Genomic DNA, 24,986 nt, shown 5'->3' with positions numbered 1-24,986 from the left:
TAAATAAATAAATAAATATCACCATCATTAGCTAGGTAAAATAATTAATATGAACCTTGAAAAATGCATAGAAACATTAGGAAATGGCATGGCAGAACTGTGCTGCTTACCTGACATCTCTCTGGTCTTAGGCTGAGGCTGAAGTGACAAAGAAAGAAAAGAATTAAAATATGAAAATTATGAGTTTGCTAAGGTGGAATTAAAGTGTCATTAAGTTACAGGTCTGTGAGCTGAGCTTTTATTCTTATACATGCAATATAGGTAGCAGACCCTTGGATAATGGCCACTCTATTGAAGATATTTCAACTTGCTTAGACTAATTGCAATTCTTTTGGCCACTTCGGAATGCTACAAGAGATTGCATGTTTGAATACGCTGTCAGGTTTAAAAAAACAAAACAAAAAACCAAAAACAACTTGCTACCAAATTCTTTGTCAGGTTTTAGCATGTATATGTCTGTTCTTTGAAAAATAGGATGGAACTTAGAACATATACAGCATAATAATAAATTTATTATTTATACCCCGTCCATTTGGCTGGGCCTCCCCAGCCACTCTGGGCGGCTTCCAAGTGTATATAGCTCATATTGGCCAAACAAATTTCCTAGAGTGACATGAATGAAATGGTTGTTGCCATTTCATTCCCAGTTTTGCTTATTTATCCATTTACATGGTTACAGTGGATTGCATGTTAACAAATTGTGTCAGCAGCATCACCATTGCTGCAAGCAGGTCAAATTTCCCTTATCATGTTCTGTTGTACCTTTTTTCTAAGAACATCAGAGTGAGTTATAAATCACAGAGTTAGTTTCCTGTCCATAATTGTCATTAAGTTAGGTAATTGTCTTCAAAGTCACACTAGTCTTCAAAGGGCAAGAGATGTCATTTGAATATGAAGAATCTTTAGAAAAGGTGGACTTGTTAGAAAATAATATTCCACCTTCCCTTCTTATTTCCTCCTAGTGACAGTTTAGAAATAGAGATTTCTAAATAAAATCTTATAGTTCCTTGGGTAATACACATTACATAAAAGAGTGGACAATTTTTACATCAAAACTATTGCATAAAGACAACTGAAAAGTTTAAACAAATTGAATAAAGAAATGAGGACACACGTTCCACCCAACATTTGCCCTGAAATTGTAATTAGAGCCATAGCTATTTTGATGTTTGGATTAAAAATAAATGCAGAGTTAAATTAAATAGTTGGATATTTATTTTTTATGTTGTCAGCATTTTCTTTAATCTATTTTCTGCTTGGAAAGTCAAACTTTAATTAAATTTGAAGTTGTTTCAGCACAATTAAGAATATCCTTTATTCATAACGGGATGTAAATTTGCATGAAAATAAGCTTTCTTTGAATACAAAAGTAATAATTGAATGAATCATTTAAATCATGCTGTATACGATAGAATAAGGAAAGTTGTTAGATGCATGCTTTTGCAGTTGTTGTGATGTTGCTCTATAAACTTGGGCTATTAAAATAAGTGTATGTTAATTCTTAGTGGGAAAAGTTCACTTCAGCTTTTGTATTCAGAACTGAAGTCATTCCCCCGCCCCCCAATACAGATGTTTAGCTACATTTTGCATTTTTAGGAGCATTATGTGACCCAGAAAAGCAGCAGATAAGCGAACAGGACGCTAGGTGTTGCTATGAAAAAACTGACCAAATCTTGTATTGACTGGAGCAGGCAGGGTAAGGACTAGCATGGCAGTAGGGTCAGGATCAGTTCTTCATTCCATCCACCCAATGCTTATGGCATAGAATCAGCTGGGATTGAACCATACTAGACTTGTTCCTTGGGAGTTGGCCAGTGTTGAACCTTGTTATGGTGCAAGTCAAGCTGGCAAGGTCTCGCTGGGTGACCAGGGTGAGCATTCCGGTCAGGCAGAGACCTCACCCTGAGCTTGGGTGTACTATAGCTACCCTCCCTCCTTTATTATGTTGATCCTGCCCAATGCCATTTTCACGCATGTACAAAACAGTGTTCTTCCTTCTAAGAAAAGAAAGCCATAATTGCAGATCCAATCACAGTGACACAACTCCTGCTGCCCCCAGGGAACAAAGACCTAGTCTAAGATGGATATAAAAAACTGCACAGGACAATGTTCTGGGATTTTAAAATTGGCTGCAACTTTATTGATTCTAGATGTAGGTAGGCTTTGGCTCAGACATCAGGTGTATATCTGTTCTCAGCCCGCTGTTGGCGGGGGTCTGACACTTGAGCAGAGTCAAACTTGGAATGGAAGGACCATCTCAAGGCAAGGGTTTACCTAGGTAGCCCTCTGAGGCTGCTGCTGGAAGCTCTATGGCCCTGAACAAGCCTAATAAAGCCTAAATGTAGACACAGTCACCCTGATTGGTATTATAAGTAAGATCGGCAGTGAAAAGGTGAGATAAAGGATTCAGATTACTGGAGCCCAGTTTATGGATTCTTTAAAAATCATCCCTCATATGTGTTTATGACATTCTGCTTTACTAGTCATGGAAGACTTTGATTCTGGTTATAAAAGTTTTCACACATGAGCTACTGATGAATTAAACTGTTCAAGTGACTTTGAGCACGACAGACATCATCCCACAGTCCTTTCCTTTTCAAGGATTTGATATGAAATATTCAGGTATCTAGGAAATATCTCCAATTAGGTAGGGCAGATATATTATTGTGTTTCCATTCTTCAGATTAAGTGTGATAAGATTTCAGGAGTTTTTATCATGTGGTCTGTACACGGATTGGCAAATGAGGCCTCTGAAGCAAGTTGGAAATGGTAGATCTTTGGTTATTAATCCTTTGTTCACTTTCTCTCTTCCCACTGTCAAACCATGAAATAATTTTTTTAGTGACTCATTTCACATATAAAGCTAAGCCAAACTTTGGCTTACAGTTAGCAAGCTAGCATGCTGGTGCACGTTTAGAACAGACTTTGGTTAATGTTCATGGTCTCTTCCACAACTGCAGAATGAAATAAAATGATGATAAAATACCAGCTAATACTTCACTACAATTTTCAATGTCTGTCAACTTGGGAATTGCGGCATGATACTTTTGTGGTTGTTCATGGATTAAAGAAGGAATAGGCAGGAGAAGTGGAGTTCAATAGCGAGGAAGCTACCTCCTCAGGAGATGTTCTATACAGTTTTCTACTTTAATATGGCTGCTAGCCTTCCTTTCATACACACCTCAGTAATTTCTGTTTTAATTGCTCAGGTTCTTATAATTACAATTTGAGAAAACAGTTTTCAGGCTGTAACTTGGTTTTAGCTTCTTTTCCCAAACCGCCCCCCCCCCGATAGCTACTCGTCATTTGTCAAAGATAATTTTTTACAAAATACATCTATTCACAGTACAAGCATTTGCTTTCAATCATATTGACAGGCTTACTAAACTGCAGAATGCTCTCTGAAGAATCTTTGAGAAAAATACCAAAACCCAGTAATAAATTTCCAATTACATTGCTCAAGTTCAACAATTTTGGTTGAACTTACTTAAATAGTAGAATAATTTGTTTATAGAAACTATTTATAGCATGCTGATTTTTCCATCCACATAATTCTGTACTGTAGTGGGCTCATCAGTTTTGGCAGGTGGTGATGGCGGTGATGATTGGAAGGCCAGGTGAGCATCACGAGACCATTAGAAGACTTCTGAGTCTTTTTATTCCTTCCACTTCACCTCACCCACTATAGTTGGTATGTGAGCAAGTGGCAATGCTAGACCTAAGGCCTAACTTTGCTTCAATATTGGTAACACTGTGGTTTCAGTGGAGGACTGTCAGACTTTGAGTAGCTAGCCTGAAATCCAAATTAGTCCAAGTCCTGTGCAGACAAGATAGATAGATAGTGTAGACACTATGAAGTATGGCACTTGCTTAGTCTTCACTAAAAAAGAAAAGAAAGTTTCTTGGAGGGCCAGGGATACATACTAAGGCTTTGCAGAGACAGGTGAACACTTATTTATGGGAGGCATCCAAGTGCAATGGATAGCAAGCCAGCAGCTCTCTCTTCGGATAAGCTGCTATGCTGGTATAAAATGTAAGGTGCTTAGGTACACGGTGGCCAATCTACAGTTCAAAATATCTAACAATTTTCAGACTTTACAGTGGGAGTGGGGAAGGAATGGGAGAGTATTTTCTTACCCTATTCTAGCAGAACTGGATTCTATTGTGTAGTTGAGGGGGTAGGGCTGGGCCTATCCTCTGAAGACATTCCAGCAGCAAAACATTTATCAAGAAATGTTTTGCACAGCAACAGTGTGACTAAAGCCAGCAGCAATATTGCAAATGGCCAGATAAATTAGTTAGACTGGCCTTGTTTGTTTCTTGATACACATCTACTGCTATCTCTAAGAAGTGGCCAGCTCCTTGCTGTTATTAACTGGCCATAACAATGGCAAGCAGGCAGAAATCTGAGTCACTCCTTTATCACAAAAGGCAAGTTTCAAAAAGCTATCCATACACTGTCTGTCTTAAGACTAGGTATGCCAGAAGAGGCCAACCTCAGAGCCCTAAAACTTGTCTGGTATTAAGATTCTCAACTGAGATCCTTCTGTATTTTCCTACACCAGAGGTTGACAGAAGGTAGATCAGCATCTAATGGCAGATCTGCTGGCTATTGACAATAGTTCAGCAAGGGTTTCTGAATCCCAATTTTTTAACAGCAAGAAAAAATGAACAAAATAAGAGAACAAGGGAGACGTTCATATTGAGTTCTGGCACCTCTTTTTCTAGAAAAAGAGGCATTGCCTATAAGTATTCTTGCTAAGACTCTGAAACAATTGCCGAAGATAAGTACACTATTTGCACATCACGGTAAATGGCCTAGGCTGAGATCAGTTAACTGGGGAGATGGGATTGCCTTATTTGCTATGGTACCATGACATTTTGTAAACTGCTTGGGGAGGCTGTATACCAGAAAGTGATTTATAAATACTTAGAACCAACCAACCAACCAACCAACTGGGTCGGCCATTAGAGGGACAATTGTTTCCTGTTCCTTTGCCATATTCAACATGTGGCCTAGTTGTTACTATTTAGTCAAACTATCCATATTAGCATAAGTGAGCTATTTCTTGCTTGACTTTCCAATGAAGGAGAAGTGGAGACTGGTGTCATATTTTTTGAAGTACCAATTAGTTATATAGTGGCCACACTTACCAAGAAACAGAAATGTGAAGTACGCAATTACAATGGCTGACTTCCTAAAACTACTAATTGATTCATGGTTTCTCCAGTGTTGTTTTCCTCTTGGTTCTGTAAGCTAAAGCACAAATGCTTACAGATCCTGTATGTCTCTCCCCTGGGGAAACAATAAGTTGAACAATGATTTCGATATTGGACATTCCATCTCCATGGATACCACAGAGATTATCTGAAGCTCTGTCCTTGTTTTGAAGCCCATGTCCTTTGACATGACCTGTTCCTTTCAGTTGTGCAGACAGTTTTGACAATAACAGGTTTCCGGGATGACAGAATAATTCAGGGAAGAATGACATTATTAGTGTAATCAGTACTGTAAATCAATTAAATAATAATTTATCAGCCACTAGCCAGTTCAATAAATATGTATACTACCAAAACTTTATGATAAGTGCCTTTTTTGAAATGCTGATGGAATGCCATCCTATAAATGTCTACAAGAATTAAGTCCCATTAAGTTCAGTGACATTTACTTCCGGGTAAGTGGCTGTAAGATGCAGAGTAAAGCTGCAAGTTATTGCTAGAACTAAGTCCATCTTGAATGTTTCAAATTTGCTATTATATTAGCACAAGAGAATAGTAACACTTGAGAATCAAAATTCGAACCCCTGCTATAGTGCATATAGAATGCAATAGAACCTCTTGCTGTTTGGCTAACTAAGCAAAAAAATAACAAAACGGTGTATGTTAGGCCTGATATTCAAATAACACATTCAGTGTCAAAATTGTACTAATAATTCTACTGGATAAACACTTTTGTTGTGTTTCATAGGTGGGTAGTACTGAAAATTTGGGTATTGAAATGTATTTCAAATACTGTACAAACTAAATGGTATTTCTTAACACTCAGAAAATATATTAGTATTTTCTGTGGGAATTACCTTTTAGCCATGCTCTGTTTTGCATTTGTATACTTTCTCGATGTTTTGGATACAGTGGAGTTGGCTTCTATAGCTGTTCTATAGGGTTTTTAGTAGTCTTTTACTGATGGATCATACTGAGTTAAGTTTGGTGAGCTTGGCTCATGCATACATACCACACTCTGGGAGGTCAGATGAACAAAGTCTGCTGATGAATAAATCAGTAATTTACACAGGATATCTACATTGTCATATAGGACTCTGAAAAATGATTTTACACAGTGTGTTTGAAAGCCATTACATTATATAATTAGAACTGTACATCCATTGGGAATCTGAAGTCACTCCTTAATCCTCTTGATTTTCAAGAGCACCATGTTGAGAGTCAGGGGAGCTGCTTTTGGTAGGACTCAGTGACACCACTGTGCGTGCTAAAGTGTTCTACAAAATCCTTTTCATCAGCGCTCATTTTAACGACCCCCACAAACTCTTTCCCTTTATCTACAGGCAAAAAGCCAGGCAATCCTGGAAAATTGCCCTCACTAACAACAGCATACCTTTCCATTTTAATGTACGAAACATTGTTAGCAAATCCAATTTTTTTAGAAAATGCATTTTTAAATTAAATATGTCAATAAATACTGTGTTGTGGTTGAAAATCTGCAGTAGCTTGCTGCAGAGAATGTGGTGTGTACTATGTCTCGTGCATTAAATATTTAAACAATATGCCATTAGTATTGATGAATTTAGCTGCAAGTGAGCACTTAATCTTAAAAAAATATTGAATCACAATATTCTGAATTTTAATCTTACTGACAGCCTATACAGAAGCACCATGGGGTACTAAATAGCAGAGGTGTACCTAGAGGCCCTGGCACCCCCAGCAAAGAGCCCCTCCTCCACAAAAAAATCACAATTCCACAATAGCCACCATAGCAATTACTCTGTTTTATGTGACCCAAGTAATCAAAGCATCTGGAGTGAGGACAAGGCAAGGATGAGAGAGGACGAGGCTAGGAGGTCAACCACCACCACCACCACCGCATGCCTTTGTGCCACAGTGCAAGAAGGACAGAAAGCTTCTCTCCCATGTTTGATCTCACGGCAATAGCAGTGGTGCGTCGGCACTCACATATATGTCGTATATTCAGTAGTCTATAGTCTGATAGGTGAATTTTGCACACACACACACCCTGGGCGTGCACAGGTTTCACTGACCCATACGTACGCCTCTGCTAAACAAACTTGATAATTTTTGCATTTAAAGAAGAAAAACAACTGTATAGCTTTGCTAACATTCCTTTTTATGTGTACTTTGGTTAGTAGCATTCTTTAATTTGATACAACAGTCTAAAATAACTTTTGTATTTTGTATTTATTTAATGTTCTTATTGCATTAAGAGATAATAGTAATATATATCATTTTGTAAATTATCCATACTCTAGTGGTCTCCAGATTAGACAACCATGGGATGTGTGAAACTACATTTGAAGACTGTTGAGAAACAGCAGTTAGTGCCTATACTATGCTAGCTGCACTTTACCAGTCTGTTCTGGACTATTAAGTGAATGACCAGAGTACTTGAAGTACCACCTGCCTACATCTTTACCTAGCCATACCACTTCACTGGAGGGCTTTCTAATGACACCACTGTCATCCATGGTGAGCTGAATGACTGCCAAATAAAAGGTTTTTATGTGCATGATGGCACCCCAGTCATGTAACACTCTAACCATAGGGGTTATTTTGCTTCAAGTACAAATATGGTTGAGCAGTGATGGTGTAGGTTGGCAGCATGTATCAACGTCTAGATTCTAAAACATTAGTTCCTCAAGCCTGCTGCAAAATTTTGTACACACCCTTCTTTTCCTGTTGGAATTCCCACAGCTAAACTGTTTGTGACATAAGTTCCACTGGCTTCGTGTAACAACCCCACTCATTACTTAGAAAGGACCATGTTTACAACAGGATTTGGGGGTATAATAACTACTTAGAGATTTTTGAAATATTAAGTGGCATATAAATGCTTTTAAATAAAGCAATAAAATAAGTGAAAAAAGAATTAAAATTAACAGGGCTTGTATAAGTGGAGATTTTATATCTTGCATCAAACATAATAAGCACTCATACAAGGATGGAAAATAGTGTTATTTGCTCATTATAATTTAGTCATAGTAAATCCCCCTGACCATCAAAGGTGAACACAATCAAACAAACTGTTGGCAATATTCTTCCTTAATGAGTAAACTCAGCAGGAGCAGCAACAGCATCAACAGTTGTTAGTAGACTGAAATTATAAGTCTCAAAAAAGGTCAGAAATAAAGTTCACAGGCAAGATAGACTGGGTACCAGCTACATTAATTATTGTAAGTGTCTAACTGAAGTATAATAACACGTTTTGAGGGTTTAAAGTAGATATTTCATCTCTGAAGAACAAGCATTTTACCTTAACTATGACTGCACTTTTCAGTCATATCTGAGCTCTTGTAACAGACACACTGTTCTTTTCGACTTCTGGCACACTGTCATCAATATGACATGGATTAATTTGTAAGTGTATAATTTGATATACACTTTAACCTAAGCTGATAGAAGGAAGGATATTGTCTAATGATTTTCAAGCAAGGGTACATTGGCTCCCTTCAAGCCCAAATTGGAAATCTATGGAAGAGTGCATATCCTGGCTAAAATTCAAGTCAGAGAAGTAAATTTTATGGATAATAGTTACTTTATTTGTTCAAGTTACGTAAGAGATGCTACTCATTGTATTGTAACATGATTGTTTCCCAAGGCTGTGCCTGCCCTTTCCTTTCTATCTCTGATACACTACACTGAGGGATGATAGATTATAAGGAAGTAGGTGCCCTTTTAAAGCAGTAATGATGATATAATGGATTACACAGGGCAGAGCGTAGCAGAGAAACCACAGTAGATCTTTATTGGATTGATCAGTCATTTCAAGTGCCGTTTATATTTCAAGTGTCGCTTATATGCTTTCAATACACATCCACAACATCTCATGGACAGGTGCAGATCACATTGTTTATGAAATGAACCTCTGGCCTGCAAACACCTATTCTGGATGGGAGATTTCAATGCCAGAGTTAGGGACAATCATCACACATGGGACAACTGCACAGGGCACTTTGGTATTGGCAGCACAAACGAGAATGGACAAAGTCTGCTTGAGTTGTGCTCGTTTCACAGCCTTTGCATCACAAACACATTCTTCTCTGCCAAGGCAAAATGGCAAGTGTCCTGGAGATATCCAAGGTTAGGCCACTGGCACCAGCTGGACTTGATTGTTACGAGGCAATTGGCATTGAACTGTGTTCATGTCACATAGGCTATCACAGTGCTGATTGTGACATGGATCACATGGTGGTGAGCAAGATCCTTCTCCAGCCAAAGAAGGGCCATAACAAAGCAGAAAGTGTTGCCTCAAATCAACACTTCCAGAGCAGTTATACCTGAACTTTGTGAATGCTCCTCTGATTCCATCAAAACAGCACTAATGAAGTGCCCTAGAGACAGTGTCAAAATCAGCTGAAAGCAGATCAAAAATGCAACCTATAATACAGCTATGCCCTTTTTCAGCAAAAGAGAGCAGCAGATCCCTGACTGGCATTAAAGACATTGAACCTGTTGTCACTGCATAGTGCTAGGCTCCTGCGAACTACAAATGTGTGTCCTGTGAGAAGACACTTGCTACACTGAGAAAGGCAATGAGCAATGCTCAGCAGATTGCCAGACAATGTGCCAGCGACTACTGGCTTAAGCTATGTCAGAGTATTCAACTTACTGCTGACTGCAGGGTAGAATTCAACATTGTGGTATTACAACAATTTCATCTGCACAAGCGTATTGGCTTCCTAGTTGAAGCCATCTCCCTGACACCCCCCGAGCCAATTTTGGAAGGTGGGGAAGAAAGATTGGAAAGGCCCAAGGGCAAGGGCTTCTACTGCTGTGGTTCATTAGGTGAATCTCACTCATAGGATCTGGACAACAGACCTATAGATACAAAAATGCTTGGAAAATTAGGTGGTTTTTTAAAATAGGAATTCATTAAACATTCATTTTCCCAAAGGAACTAGTTGCAGTTCAAGTTTCCCTAAAAGAAACTAGCTCAGTACATGTTCATCCAGATGAACATTTTAGTTCACAAAAAAGATCATCCATAGCGAAAAGGGGAAAAAACACACCAAAATTAAATATAGCATTGAGAATGTTACAAGCTGCTGTGCTGAAGTGTAGGGGCAAAAGTAAATTAGGGGCCACACACAAGTAATAAAATTTCTGACAGAAAGAATGCCAAGAGAACTGGAAAAGAACTTACCCAATTTAATATGTGCCAGCCACACAGCTGTTAGACACAGGGCATAATTCATTTTGTTCCTTTATCTGTACTTCTTACTGCAATCTGCTCCTGTTGGAAGAGTGCAAATATCTTCAGCAGGAAAGATACCCAAAATGCTTCAGATTGCTTAGCAACAGTGATTAAGGGACTAATCAGTCTTACTAACAGCAGTACCTATATATCTGCCTCATTATGTTGTTTGTCTGGCACCTAAATATATGTAATGAAGGCACCAGGCAAACCTCTCTAGGGAAAGCATCCCACGAACAGAAATGACTTCTTAAGGAGTGGTCTTACCACTGCCTCCTTCAGGCAGCGACCACCCTATCTTGCAGGGAGCCATCAATCACCTCCCTTACCCAAACACATCCAGTACACCAGCACTAGACAGTGGTCTGGACACCCTTGAGATCATCTGCTGTAACAGTGGAGTCAATCTTCCAGTGAATGCAAGCAATTTTACCTTCAAAGTGCTTTGCAAACGAGCAATAGCGAGCTACCATCACTTCTACAACTTCCTTCAGGCCAGATGTGAAAATAAACTTGAAATTCTTGAAGCTCTACTCCCAAAATGAACCTAATTCATCTTTAGTTGGTCAGGGTGTAGTTCAGATATTGTTGTTTATGTTTAACTGAACTAGTTCGTTCTAAGAACTGAGACTCAGGGAAATAATCTTCATTAAATATCCTACACCCACCCCACCCACCTCCTTTAGTAGTTGGGTTGTAGCCTGGACTAGGCCCTATTTGATTGTTGGCTCCTAAAGTGCACCTCCCCCATGCTGTGTCTGATGTACACACCAAGTTTTAGGGAGGCAGTTTCAGTATTGCATTCCATTGAATGTGTATAGTTGTCTCATCTGTAGTTGGCTGTGGAATCCCATATGGGTGGCCAAATCATGGGTTGTCTGTTATTTCCCCCGACATTTTCACAAATCAAGATTCATTGTGGCTTTCACAATGATACCCTCAGCCTCAAAGAAAAAGCTTGGAAGTATCTTAAGTACAGAGCTTTACTGTAGCATAAAATAGAAGAGTGATTAAATCCTGGCACTTTTCCCCTCTCCTCTTTTGCTTCACAGACAACAGAATAATAGTTTTACCATGTTTTGGGTCCTGTGAAAAACAGGGATTGTTCTGAAGTTTTTCAAACTCTGCCAAAACAATTTATTGAAAGAAGAAACATCCAAGAGCACTTCCACACTTATATTCATTGTTTATTTCAACCACACACTGCGTAACAGATCACTAGCATAACATGCTGAGATATCCCATGGAGAGGAGTTAATGGAGCTTGATGCAAACAACAATAAAGTTCAGATCTTAAGTGCTTCAACACCTTAAAATGTTCAGGCTATTCATATTTTCTAACATTAAGAGTTCTGTGTTGTAAAGCAAACACTGTGAAATTATTTTGGTACAGGAGGTTTCTCTTATCTTTATTATACAGTGGTACCTTGTGTTACAAACACCTCGGGTTATAAATACTTTGGGTTACAGACTCCACTAACCCGGAAGTAGTACCTCGGGTTAAGAACTTTACCTCAGAATGATAACAGAAATTGTGTGGCGGTGATGCGGTGGCAGCAGGAGGCCCCCATTAGCTAAAGTGGTACCTTAGGTTAAGAGCGGTTTCAGGTTAAGAACAGACCTCCGGAACGTATTAAGTTCATAACCAGAGGTACCATTGTATGGACTGCTCAGGATTGCCTATTGAATTTGTTTCATGAAATGAAAATCTGATTTCTATTGTATTCTTCTCAAAGATAACTGACAGACCTGTGACATGCCTCAGATTGGCTTGGAACTAAACCTAGCCATTTCCTTGAGTTTCTAGGACATTTGCAAGACAGTCTAAATTAGGAGACCGTCTCGATATATCAGTCACAGATTGTACAAATTTACAAGCCTTTCCAATTCTTGGCTGCTAAATGTTAAGCAGGAGGAGACCTCATGTGAGCTCCGCTGGTCACATGAAGCTAACCTTCCATGAGTAAGTACTGTGTGTCTGTGGCCTCCATCCTTGACTGTCAAAGCCTAGACTAATGTGTTATCTACTGGCTGTGCAAGTTTGTTTAACAGATCTATGGCCACAGAAGGCATATGGTTCCCTGCAGTTTTGGAGTGTCCTTGTAAGGCAGGCAGTGCTGGTCCACTCATGAGGCGGTGTGAAGCACCTGACTCAGGCAGCAGAGGTACAAGAAGTGGCATCCACCTCACTGCTTTGTTCACCACAAGGGAGGCATTCTGGCATGTGACATTTCTTTGAGGAACACAATACTTTGAGGAATGCCCTGGCACCTGCTGAGTTCAGCGTAAGGAGGGTATGGTGGTGGTGGGTTTGGTGGTGGGATTTAGCACAGCAAGTGGGGCAGGAGATAGTAATTTCCATTTCTCTTTGGATGATGAAATTGGATGGGCTGCCCCTGAGGGCAGAGATGGAGAACCTCAGAACCAGGAGATGAAGACATCTTCCAGGTCTCTCCATCTGGCCTTTGGACCACACCCCTCAGCAGCCCTGCTCTACACCCTCCTTGGCTATCTATCGATCTAGCTATTGTCTTGTGATTAGAATGTAAACTAATATATAAGGTAAGAATCACATCATTGCTTTATCCAATTTTATCTCTGGTCTTCCACAACTGGTATGTGGTCTAGGTAATTGCCCATGAATGAATAATACCCTCAGGCCAACAAAGGTCCTGAGGGCCTATTATATGGAGAGAATGGGTAAGAGGCCCTCAGCAGGATGGAGGTTGTTTTTGTTCTCCTACTCATTATTTATTCTTAGCATTTGTATGTCTAACACAATGTTCTCTGAGGAGCTAGGAGTTCACAAATGCCACTTTCTGTATCCTATATGAAGTCAAGTGGAACGATGAATAGGGAAAGGATACAAGATCCTTCCCTTCCTGCCAAAAAACCAACACTAGAGATTTTGTCCAATGTCCTGCGTGGCAGGAAGCTGGCCATGTTTTCAGCCAGAGATCACGAGTGCTTGCAAGTTGATCTTGGATTACAAAGGAGTATACCAAGTTTGCAGCTAAGAATTAAAGTAAATTCCAGAATTAAAATACCTAGACTATTAGAACATAGAAACATATAAGGCTGCCTTGTACTGAATCTAGCCAATGGTCCATATAGCTGAATGTTGCCCACACTGAGTGGCAGTGGCTCTCTGGATTTTTAGATATCTGCTAGCATAGCCAAATGATTTGAGTACCATAGTAGGAAAATACCTTGGAAACTATTTCGTGTTGCTGTGAAATAACTTGCGCTAGCACACATCTTGGGACTTTGTTCAAGAGACCCTGTAGAAAATATTGAGCAATGTTTTGCACAAATGTAAACATACCTCTAAATTTAATTCTGTGTTTTTAACACAAGGCTGTCAAAAAATGCCTTTCTTCTCATGGAAAGGAATATATGGACACCACCTGACATAGATTTTTATTTTCTGAGTTGGATTTGAAGGTGAGCTGAAAAAGCTGCTTTCCCCCAGGAGTTAATGGCGGGTTACCAAGATCTGTTCTCTTCTTATATTGTCCCTAGGGAACGCTTTGCACCTATAACAATTAGAACAAAGTATTGTGAAATTGCTGAATTGTACAACTTTTCTCTGTGGTTTCTCTTAAGTTACAGGTGTGCTTTTCTTCACCTGAATGGTTGTTATGTGTATTAAGACTAGTTTTCCAATAAGTTGGATATGAAACGTCTCTTCCTTCACTTTCTCCTTCTCCTGTTTACACAGTAGAGAGCAATAATTGTTTTATTGTTTCACAAAGGAAAATATTTCTATATTGATTCATACCTGACCGATCGATATAAAAATAAAGTTTCCTTCTTCATACCGGGTGGTTTAAAGGAAGTTATTGACAATATAATAACCATCTCAAAGAAAGCATTACATTGAAAATGTTCAGGTAGTCTTAAATGCTTTTGAATAACAAACAACAATAATCACATCCACACAAGTTTTTCTCCTGTTAGAGAGCATTAATTTTAACCTCAAGGTGCTGGGGACTGAACTTAGGAACTTCTGCATGCAAAGCAGAGCCATAACCCTTCAATTTGAGACAGTTATTATTTCAGAGATGGATATAGGTGGGAAAATTGCCTTTTATGAAGTAAAAAAGGTGCTAGGTAATCAGGAAAAATTGAATGCCTAGATACAATAGGCAGAAGTTTAAATGCAAGTGACTTGAGGTTTGGACTATCACTATAACGAGGAAATAATTACTACATACAGCCTGAGGGGGTTACTATTCCTGGGAGGTGCCAGGAAGTACTGGTAGTTAAGAGCAAGGTCTACTCTTTCTCATCCAAGGAGAAGGAGGCTGCAGCCAGTAACAGCTTTGTAAAACCTTTATTCAGTAAAGCTTAGAATGTTCAGCCAAAAGGCCTAAATGCTGCCTAGAAGCCACCGCTGCAGAAAGGAGGAACATGGAACGAAGGGTTTGTGGGACCCTAAGTATGTATTAAAATGTTAAACTGAAGTAGCATTGTGTTCCCCTCCCCCTAATAAAATCAGGCCAGACCTACATATCACACATATCCAACAAACATGAGTTCCACAAGGACTGATGCTATCAGTACAAATGGATCCTTTCAGTACAAAAATGAATCTTCTCAACAATTCCTCAACAGTTGAATTATTATTTGAAAAACAGGATTTTCTTTATTTTAATATTTAATATAATTATTATGAAAAATTAAGGAAAATTGGGCAAAGATAGGTACTGGAACAGCAGGATCATATAAGTGGTAAGGGTGCCCTTTTTTCAAGGGTGCCCTTTTTTCAAGATGGCGGCAGGCGGCAGGCTAGGCTGTCAGCCCCAGAGCTCCACAAATTTTAACTGAGTTTTAATTGATTTTATCTCGTTTTAACTCGTTTTAGACCAGTATTTTATTTTTTATTTTTCTTAATTACAACTGTTTCCTTTAGCCGGGGCTTGAGAGCAGAAGATTGTAGAGCTGTGAACAGAGAAAGTGCCGGATGAGTCAGCGCCTTGTAGATAAGGAACAATAGACGACTCCATTAATCTTGAAAGCCTGTGACTCCCACGGCAAAGGAGCTCAGCAATTGGTTTTAATTACTTGCCTAGAGCAGCAGCAACCTTGACGCTGCTCTGCCCGCCGGGTCTCTCCACAGTCTCACGACCACTCAAGACTGAAAGAAAGTGGTGAGGCAGAAGCAAGGAGGCGACGAGGTAAGACGCATTTGCCGGAGTTCATTTCGAATCCGCCCTAAACTCTGTGTTGCGGCTCCCAGCCCTTCAAGCTCTTGCTGAAGATTGTACCAGGGTGTTGGAGCCCATGCCAGGAGCTCACATTACTGATAACTGATAACTGTAAAGCCTGCATCGTAAATTAGCTTTAACGAGCAGATAACTGTGTTCTCCGGCAGTCTTGGAAGCAACCTTTGTCTCACTGGCTTTGCGCCGGCCCACGTCCGGCTGTATTTCTATTTTTACCACTTTTATTACCTTCTAAGCACTGCTATTTTAAAAGACTCACAACGATGGGCCAAGGCAAACGCCGAAGGGATTGTGACGAGGTTTCGCCCTCCCCAAGAACTAAACAATCAAAAACCGACCCCCCCGTGTCTGGCAAATGGAGTATCCCCACTGATCACTGCTATAGGGTGAAAACTCAGAACCGTTTCTACCCTCTAACATCTCCAGAAACAACGTCAACTCCAGAGGAATTATTTTTACCCCAGACTAAAACTGCGGACGGCAAGCTCGGAGGAAGAGGAAGCCCCCCACTGGGGGTGGTGCAGGACGCCGGAGCCGAGGACTGCGCTAGACTAGAACAACATGAACATCTCCATCTTGTGGTCAGAACCCTTAATTGCATATTCAAGAAGATTGATGCGCTATCCTCCCAGCTATCTAGCCTTGAACAGAAAATTGACAACCTCGGGTCAATGTCTAAACCAACTGTAGATACGGGGGAAATGAAGTGCCAGAGGACCTTACACTCAACCAAAAAAGGAAGTGAGATCCCTAAATATAAACTAAATACTGCACTGAAACATCAAGCATTGTCCCTGCAACCTAAGAAAATCTGCCTAAATATCGGGGCAGGGTCAGCAAGGTGGCTCACCTTGGGAGGGGTTAAAAAACAACTAAGCAACCTCCTAAACATAGAAATCACACAATGCGATCTTATTGCAGTATTACCTTTGAACCAGCACCTCAGGCAACAGAGAGTGATGCTTGCGTTTTACTCTCCAAGGATCCCTTCAGCTATCATCAGGCAGAAATCACTCTTGGCTAGGTACGATATCACCCCAACAAGAGTTTTTATGGATAGCATGAGCCATCCCCTTCTACTTGCCGACTACGGCACGGAGCGGACCCTGTCGGAGAGGTCGGGAGCATCTCGGGATATTGAGCCTCCTCTTCCGGAGGATACCCATCCGTACCGAAACTGGACTTACCCTACGTCCCCACGAGCTCTAAAGGAATCCACTGGCGCATGTAATTCTCTGACCCCGCCGGAGGAAAGAGAGCTCTTAGCCACCTTTGGCAACCTTCCACCGAGGGAACAACAAGAAATAATTGATAGATTAGAAGTACTTAATCATCAGCTCATATATGTCCAGAACAACGGAAAAGTCCTGCCCACTTCTCAGGATAACCATGCCAGCTTTTCGGAGTCGTGTTCTAAGGAAGCAGGAAGACTTCCACACCTCAGTCCAGCTCCTAAACCCATGCCTCCCTCACCTGTGGGCAAAGCCCATCGACGCTTGGCAGACCCAGGTTTTGCCTCACAAGTTGGCCTTTCATCTCAACTCCTGATAAATTTTGACTCGCCCTCCAAGAGTCCCCCGCTGAAGAGTGTAACTCAGAGTCCCCTCCACCAAAACAATTCTTTACCATCTAATCCATCAATGCCAGAATTGGAGTCCTCATATTCTCCTGAGCGGCACAGACACGACATACAAACGGTATCTGTACGTCGAGCATCCCCAGTACCTTCGCTAGCATCAGGTCAGGGGAGCGTTCCACCTACATCAAAAAATGATCCGGATTTGACTGAAGACCCGGCCGGACATATAAATCAAATGGTTTCATTGGCGACCTTCAGACCTCGCGGTGGGGCAGTCTCTGCAAATCCTGCGGAGCCTCCTACTGAAGTGGCCACCCTTGGGTTAGCCAGCGGGAGACCCGCTCTGTTGTCCCAGTCTGAACACCCCACTACCAACTCCAAGATTAGGTACCTCCAGCAGGTGCCTGCCATGCAAAGTAAAATAACTGACTTTTTTGTGGGGTCTGCCCTGCCTCCAAAGGACCCACTTCTCTCCCTGAAATGACAGCGAATTGAACACAACAGGAACTCCCCCCTATCAGTCCTCAGCTGGAACATTGCGGGCTGGAGGGGAAAAAAACATGAGCCAGAATTCTTGGAGTATATCAATCGGTTTCATATCATCTTGTTCCAAGAATCGTGGGAAGTAGAAAAAATTGTTCTAAATGGCTTTGAGCTTCTAGAACTCCCTGCCTGCCCCTCCCTGAAAGGAGGCCGCCCTAAAGGGGGCCTAATAATAGGCATCTCCCTCAACCTACATTCCAAATTTACTCTAGTACAGGCCTTGCCTCCCTACGCCCTCACCGGGCTAATTGCGGGGGAAAAGATCTCGCTCCTAGTTACAAATGTTTACTTGCCACCCGGGGGTTCTTCCCTTGAATTGGGCTCTAAATGGGGCTCGCTAGAAGAGCATTTGCTCTCATGCTATGTTAAGTTTCCTAACACCCCGGCCATAATTGGTGGCGATTTTAATGCCCGTACGGCAGCAAATTGGGACTCGTTGACCAAAGCCAAATGGTGGGTTACCCCAAACCTTGATAATTATGACCTGGAACACATCGTGAAGAGAACTTCTAAGGACCACAGAGCAAATGAGGCTGGAGTACTCCTCTATCAAATGGCCATCCGTTTGAATTTGGTCCCCTTAAATGGCACATGCCTCCCCGATATTCCAGGGGATTTCACTCACCTGAGCGTTAAATCAAACAGCGTCCTCGATTACCTGTTGGTCTCTAGGGATCTATTTAAGTGTATTTCCACTTTTAAGATTGAGAATGTACAATTTAGTGATCACCTTCCCCTTGTTGCTAAGCTTTCCCTGAACTGGCAGCCGGAGGCTCATAGACATGCGACTCAGGTGGTAACCAACGAATCTTTCCAAGTAAGAGGAATCAAATGGTCGGAGACACAGGCTCAAAGGTACCTGGAATTCTTTCAAAAAGAAATCCTCGGGCCCTATCCCAACATAGGCTCTGCCCCAGACGAGCATAGCATAGTATTGAAGCGCTTCTACCATCATATGACTGATCTTACGTCCTTCTTCAGGTTACCACCCAAAAATTTAAATCGAAACGAGTATACTCACGGTGCTCCCTGGTATAATTCCCAGTGCAAACAAGCAAGACAGCGCCTCCGTGCTATATATAATGCATACAAGACCTCTGATGCATCTACCCTGCCAGCTAGCTATGCACAAGCCAAGCAAGTTTACAAACGCACGCAGATAATTGCCAAGCGTGAGTGGCAACATAATCGTTGGCAGGCTTTGATTACTGCTTCAAAACCACACAGATCCAGGGAATTCTGGTCTTTGATTAACAGAAGGGGGAGGAATTCCCCAAGGGCAGTCATCTCTGCACCGACATGGGAACGGTTCCTGAAGAAATGCTTCTCACAGGCAGATGCTCCCTCCGACCATCTGATGCACCTGTTTACCCACCTACCTATTTGGCCTCCCACCGATCCTGACGAAATAGCCAAGTTAATAGCTCAGCTGAAACCGGGCAAAGCCCCTGGGCCCGACCTGATCCCTGCTGAAGCCATCAAACTACACCCACAATGGTGGGCCGGCATCTTGGCCAAAACTTTCGATGCAATCAACGCTTCCGGTCTCATCCCCAAAACATGGAAGGAGGCCATTATTGTACCAATTCATAAAAAAGGCTCTCCAACGGAGCCGGAAAACTACCGTAACATCAGCCTCCTTTCGATCATAGGGAAAATTTATGCCAGCTTTTTGATGACTAAATTATTGCGATGGGTAGATGAGACTAACCAGATTGGCCATGAACAAGCAGGGTTCAGAACTAAACGCTCCACAACCGATCATGCGATAGTTCTTTATCATCTGGCCCGGAAGTACTCCTCCCCCCCCGGGGCTACCTCTGTGCTGCCTTCTTAGATCTAAAGGCAGCCTTTGACAGCGTTCCTAGAAATATTCTTTGGGAGAAACTTGCGAAACAGGGCATTGATAGAAGACTCTTATGGCTCATAAGCCAGCTCCACGAAGGTACCCTTGCCAGAGTGAGATTCACTCCAGCGGGCGACCTTACAAATTCGATACCAATAAACAAGGGAGTGCGCCAAGGGTGTATATTGGCTCCCTGCCTATTCAACCTATTCATCAGCGACATGCGAGCACCCCTAGTCAACTCATCTCCAAGTACACACGCGCCTAGACTAGCGGATTACCGCTGCCCACTCCTTTTATATGCGGACGACGCGGTAATTCTATCTTATACACGTGTTGGACTAAACAGAGCTCTGAAGATCTTTGCCACGTATTGTCAACTCAATCAATTAACCATCAACCATGCCAAGTCCAAGATCCTGATCTTCTCCAGAAGCCGGAGATTATACAAATGGAAGCTTGGTGGGGCAAAAATAGAGCAAGTCCTAAAATTTCAATACCTAGGTGTTATTTTTCAATACAATTTGGGGTGGAAAGCTCACATTCAACACCTACTTAATAAGGCCAAAACCTTGTCATATGCGCTCCTCCAATTCTTCTTTTCGGACGGAGCTTTGCATGTTCCCTCGGCCCTAAAGGTGTTCAAGGCAAAAGTGGTTGCCGTGCTTGCTTATGCTGCCCCGCTCTGGGCCGTGATGACAGATCTCGCTCCCCTTGAGACTCTGCAAAGCCAATTCCTACGTCGGCTCCTAATGCTCCCCCTGTGCGTAAGCAACGCAGCCATGCGACTAGAATTGAAGGTCGCATCCTTAGAAACTTGCCTGTGGAAGCAAGTCTTCAATTTCTGGTTATCATTGTGGCATAGATTACCAAACCATTACCTTGCCCAATGCTTATGGCGAGATGAATTCTCTAGCCTTTGGACTAGTAGAATTCATGCCAAACTCCTGAGTTATGGAATCTCTCCCTCAGATTCCCTAAAACTAGACCAAATCACTGCTCAGAGACTGATCCGCCAAAGACTGGATGACATCGATTTACAGCGAAATTATATGCTGGGGGGAGGTGTTTGTTCGCCCCAGAACATTGGTATCACTTTAACTTACTGCGTTCCATCATACCTCTCCTCCCTTTCGACTGTTGCCCATAGACTGGCCTTCACCAAAGCGAGGTTTAACGTTTTTCCCTCTAATGTCCTGAGACATAGGTTCTCAAAGGGCCAAGCCCCCGCCGTGTGCGAATGTGATAAGGTGACGCCGGAGTCGCTCCAGCACATTATGTTCACTTGCCCCTTGTTTAATGTGCCACGGGCAAATTTGTTGGGATCAATCATACAGAAACTAGAGGGTACCCCACCAAAATTCCACCTTGCCCAAATCTTGCAGGACAAGGATACCCACACAACCCTGAAGGTGGCTAGGTTCCTAGTTGCTGTCCTTTCCCAAAAGCGACGCCAAGGAGCTCTACAAGCTAATTAAGGCGTAGCATGCCTTTCCATTTTATAGTATTTTATTGTTATAGTGGTGTTTTAGCGATCTTTTTTTTCTCCTTACGGCACAAACTGTTATTTATGTGTTGTTTTTACCTGTATGGGCCTATGGCCGTAATAAATGATATTCTATTCTATTCTATTCTAAGTGGTAATATTATGCTTTTCTTTCTGTTCTGTGTTCACAATAAAAAAAGTCTTTGTGATTGGGGAAAAGGAGCATTCTTTAACAGGAAACTTTTATGTTGTTGGGATATGAGTACATAATGCAGATTCAGAAGGATTTAGCTACAAAGGGATATGTTGTATTCACCTTTTAGTGGGATCAAAACCAGTTCTTGAGTGTGTCATATAAGATGGGGAAAATAATAAATGAAACTATCTGAATAAGTTATAAGAAGGGAGCAGAGAGAGCTGGATCATCATTATTAGCCTTGTCAAGTAGTATAATGGCCTATCGACTACCCACTGTTTATTTGCAGACTGAAAAGAACCCAAACTAAAAACAGGACTTGGAATGGAATATGAAACTATATTTCTAAAAGTATATAACAGCAGGATAAAAAGATAGGATGAGTGGTAGGTATTTTTATTGATTGGAGTCCTGCTTTCCTATTGATATACCCTGGAAAACATATTAAGAAAGGAAGAGTTTGATAGGGATGCTATTGCTACCATAAAAAATTACCTTGGGTTGTTTTGCAGAAGTACGTAGTAGAATCTAAGCAAGCTGCTGTGAATAAAAGTAACAGAGAATCCAGTGCATGGTTTCCTCTGTATATAAAGTGTGATTTTGTGCTTGCCTGGTGAAATAAGGATGAGAGGGTTTTGCTTCTAGCATGCTGTGAGAATTTCTATCCCAGAGAGAAATACAGGGAAACATATAATTTTATTTAAGGATTTCAAATGCCCACATTAGAGTGTCTTTTTGAGGTGATCTAAGTGAAATGGAAAAATTGCCTGAACTCCCCTTGTATCATGCAAAATCCAGGGAAGAGATATCTGAAAAGAGTAATGGATCACATGTTGTCTTGGACACTCGCTTGGAGGCATACTGTTTTATAGCTGTTTCTTTTCATAGCAATGATTATGGTATCTGACTTAAATAGGGCTTCTGCCGTTATATTTTTCTCCCATTATATGCCAGAATAGTTCCAATCAACACAAATAATGGCACTTCATTTTAATTCATAAAATAACGTGGCTAGAAAGTGGTGTTTGGTAAACATTGGAATACAAATGTGGTAAATTTGTATTTGTATTAAGTGCATTTTTTTCCTTTTATTGGGATTGTTTGTGCAAGCCTCCTTGATCTTGCTTGGCATTGAATTAATACATCCAGATCCATCCCTGACTCAGCACAAAAATTGTTCTGTCCTGCTCTACAAATCCAAATCTTTGGTATTCCTAATCACTTGCACTGGCCAATGCTGCCAATTCTCGTACTCCAATCCTGCCAATTCTCATGCTCCAGTATAGTAGCTCAACTTTCCTTGCTTTTTCAGCACTGCCGTATGGGGTCTGTGGATGACAGCCTGGCAAGAGTATTTCTCCCTTGTCTGCCTGCCTCTCTATGCCAGTGCCTGCTTGCCCGCCTGCCTGCCTGCCGGGGACTGGTTTCTCTTGAAGTAGCAGGGCTGGGTGACAGGCCAGAGTTTTTTATATGCTACTTTTTCCCTACAAGGCCTACTGACACAAACAGAAGACAGACTACTAACACACAGAAAACATAGCACAGATTATATCCCTCCCACCTAAGTACAGTGATTGGAAAGTGTTGACTGAGCTTCTACCCCTGGATTGGAAGCTTTCAATGAGTGAAGTCCAGTTCCCCTACTACCTCTCTCCCCACCCTGACATTCCCCTTAAATGGTGTTGTGATTAACAATTGCAACACTTTGGAGACTGTGGGTGATATTCAACTAAGTTTTACTCTAGAACAGTTGAAATTATTGGACCAAAGTCAATCACATTCATTAATTTCAATGATTCCACTCTGAATTAAATTTAGCCACCCTGTTCAGGAGTCATTCAGATTGAATAATAAATATTAGGACTGTGCAACCAGAGTCAAATGATATTAATTATGCAGTGGTGGCTGTGGAAAAATATAAATGTTGTACACTTGTATTGCTACAGATATTGATGTCTTCTGAGGCAAGGGAGTAGGGTTGAATAGTTGGATTTTACCCATGATGGGTGCAAGTCTCTGTGGAAAAAATGGCATATACTCAATACATGTTTTGGAGTTTTATTATACATTAGCTTCAGATGCCATGCTTCATAATTTTCTAGATGTGCATGTTATTTCTAATTTAAATCTAACGGCCTTAGTTGATGTTATCATCTTGAGCATAATGTCCGTTCGATGCAATGAAAAATGTAGTTCATCCAAGTTTAAATTATTTTGAGAGTCAGCTACACATAATGCACAGAGGCAGAATGCCTTATCTGAAAGGAACACTTACTTTGAAGTTGACATTTCTTTTATGTAGCAGTGATTGCAACTGTAGATATGGAGTAAATGCCATATTATGCAAAGTGAAAGTTTAATTAGAACGAGAAACTTCAATTGAATATTTCTGTTTGATTAATAATCTACCAGCAGATAAAATATCATTTACTCATTTGAAATTTGATGTAAGCAGTATGGCTGATACCAGGAGAAAAAAACTTTTGACCTCCCACCAATCTTTGACGTGTGTGCGTGTGATATTTGAAGTTTAATGTGTTTAGGAGAGGGATCAGCATTTGCTCTATGGAATCCATCATGAGCAAAGAAGAATTAAAAATTTTAAAGTTAACAATAACAAAGCGTTAAGATTACAAACCATGATGTCTTGGGCAGCCCTTAGTTTAGTAAAAGATTGTTAAGTATGATGGTTTAATTGTTGAAATGGAAAATAGCTCTGTATGTGTATTGCTAAAAGGGTTTGGAAAATTCCATTGACCTAAACTAGGAGCTGTCTAAATGCCACCAGGTTGATAATTTACTTTTTACGTATCTCTGCTGGCCCTCCGTGTGTCTAACTTAGATCACATGTCAGTCTGTTGCAAATCTCCATTTTCTGTGAGCCTTTTTCCCACAAGCCAGTGAAGACAAAGGTGTGGAGAGAAAACAGCCTTCAGGATAATGGAGTCTCTGGGAGAGACAGAGCTCTATCAGCTCAGATTATAAACAGTACTGTATTTCATATTTGTAAGAAGAAGAACCTGTACTTGGACAAGCACATGATCTTATGCAACTATCTGGATATAGCATAATTATTTTATGTTCTGTTTTGAAGAAAGTTCTGTTAGTAAAGCTTTGAAGCCCTATTTTGGGACTGGACAATTTTTATTCTAAGAGGAGTCAGTTTTTATTAATCCTGTTGCTTCAAGCTGAGCAATATTAATATCTGCAATAAAGATTGACATTGTTGTAAAGGCTGTTGTAAAGGTAAATTGTATCAATATGTACCTATACTTATGTACCTATACTTGTGCCAAGACAATCATTCCTTCAGGGTAAGCATTTTGGCTCCCAGAAAGAATGATTCCCTCTCTCCTCACCCCTCCATGTACTATTCTGGAGACTCCCCCCCCCCAGAGCCAATTTTGGGGTGTGTGTCAGGAAGAGAGGAAGGTCAAATCCCATTGCACAAGTGAAAGTGCTTGTGTAGAGTTTCTGCTAATGTGACTCATTAGTTAAATGCTGCCAATGTGTATCAGAACCTTATAATATTTATATTTTTTAAAAAAATCATAGCTATATTACATCAAATCTATGCTGTTCTTAATGACAGTAAAAGTGAAAATCATTCTGCTACAAATCAAAGTATGTGACTGTATTTGTAGAGAATAGAATGCTTTGCATA

General features: G+C 40.9%; 1 protein-coding gene across 2 annotated transcripts in view; it reads left to right on the top strand.

The window, feature by feature from the left end:
- Positions 1 to 24,986, top strand: part of DPP10 (dipeptidyl peptidase like 10) — a 512,130-nt gene that overhangs the window by 394,777 nt on the left and 92,367 nt on the right. The gene's annotated exons all lie outside the window — the stretch shown is intronic.

Source organism: Podarcis raffonei, chromosome 1 (genome assembly GCF_027172205.1).
Source record: "Podarcis raffonei isolate rPodRaf1 chromosome 1, rPodRaf1.pri, whole genome shotgun sequence".
Taxonomy (NCBI): Eukaryota; Metazoa; Chordata; class Lepidosauria; order Squamata; family Lacertidae; genus Podarcis; species Podarcis raffonei.
The sequence above is the reverse complement of the archived record's forward strand: the minus strand, read 5'-3'. Positions and strand labels throughout refer to the sequence as shown.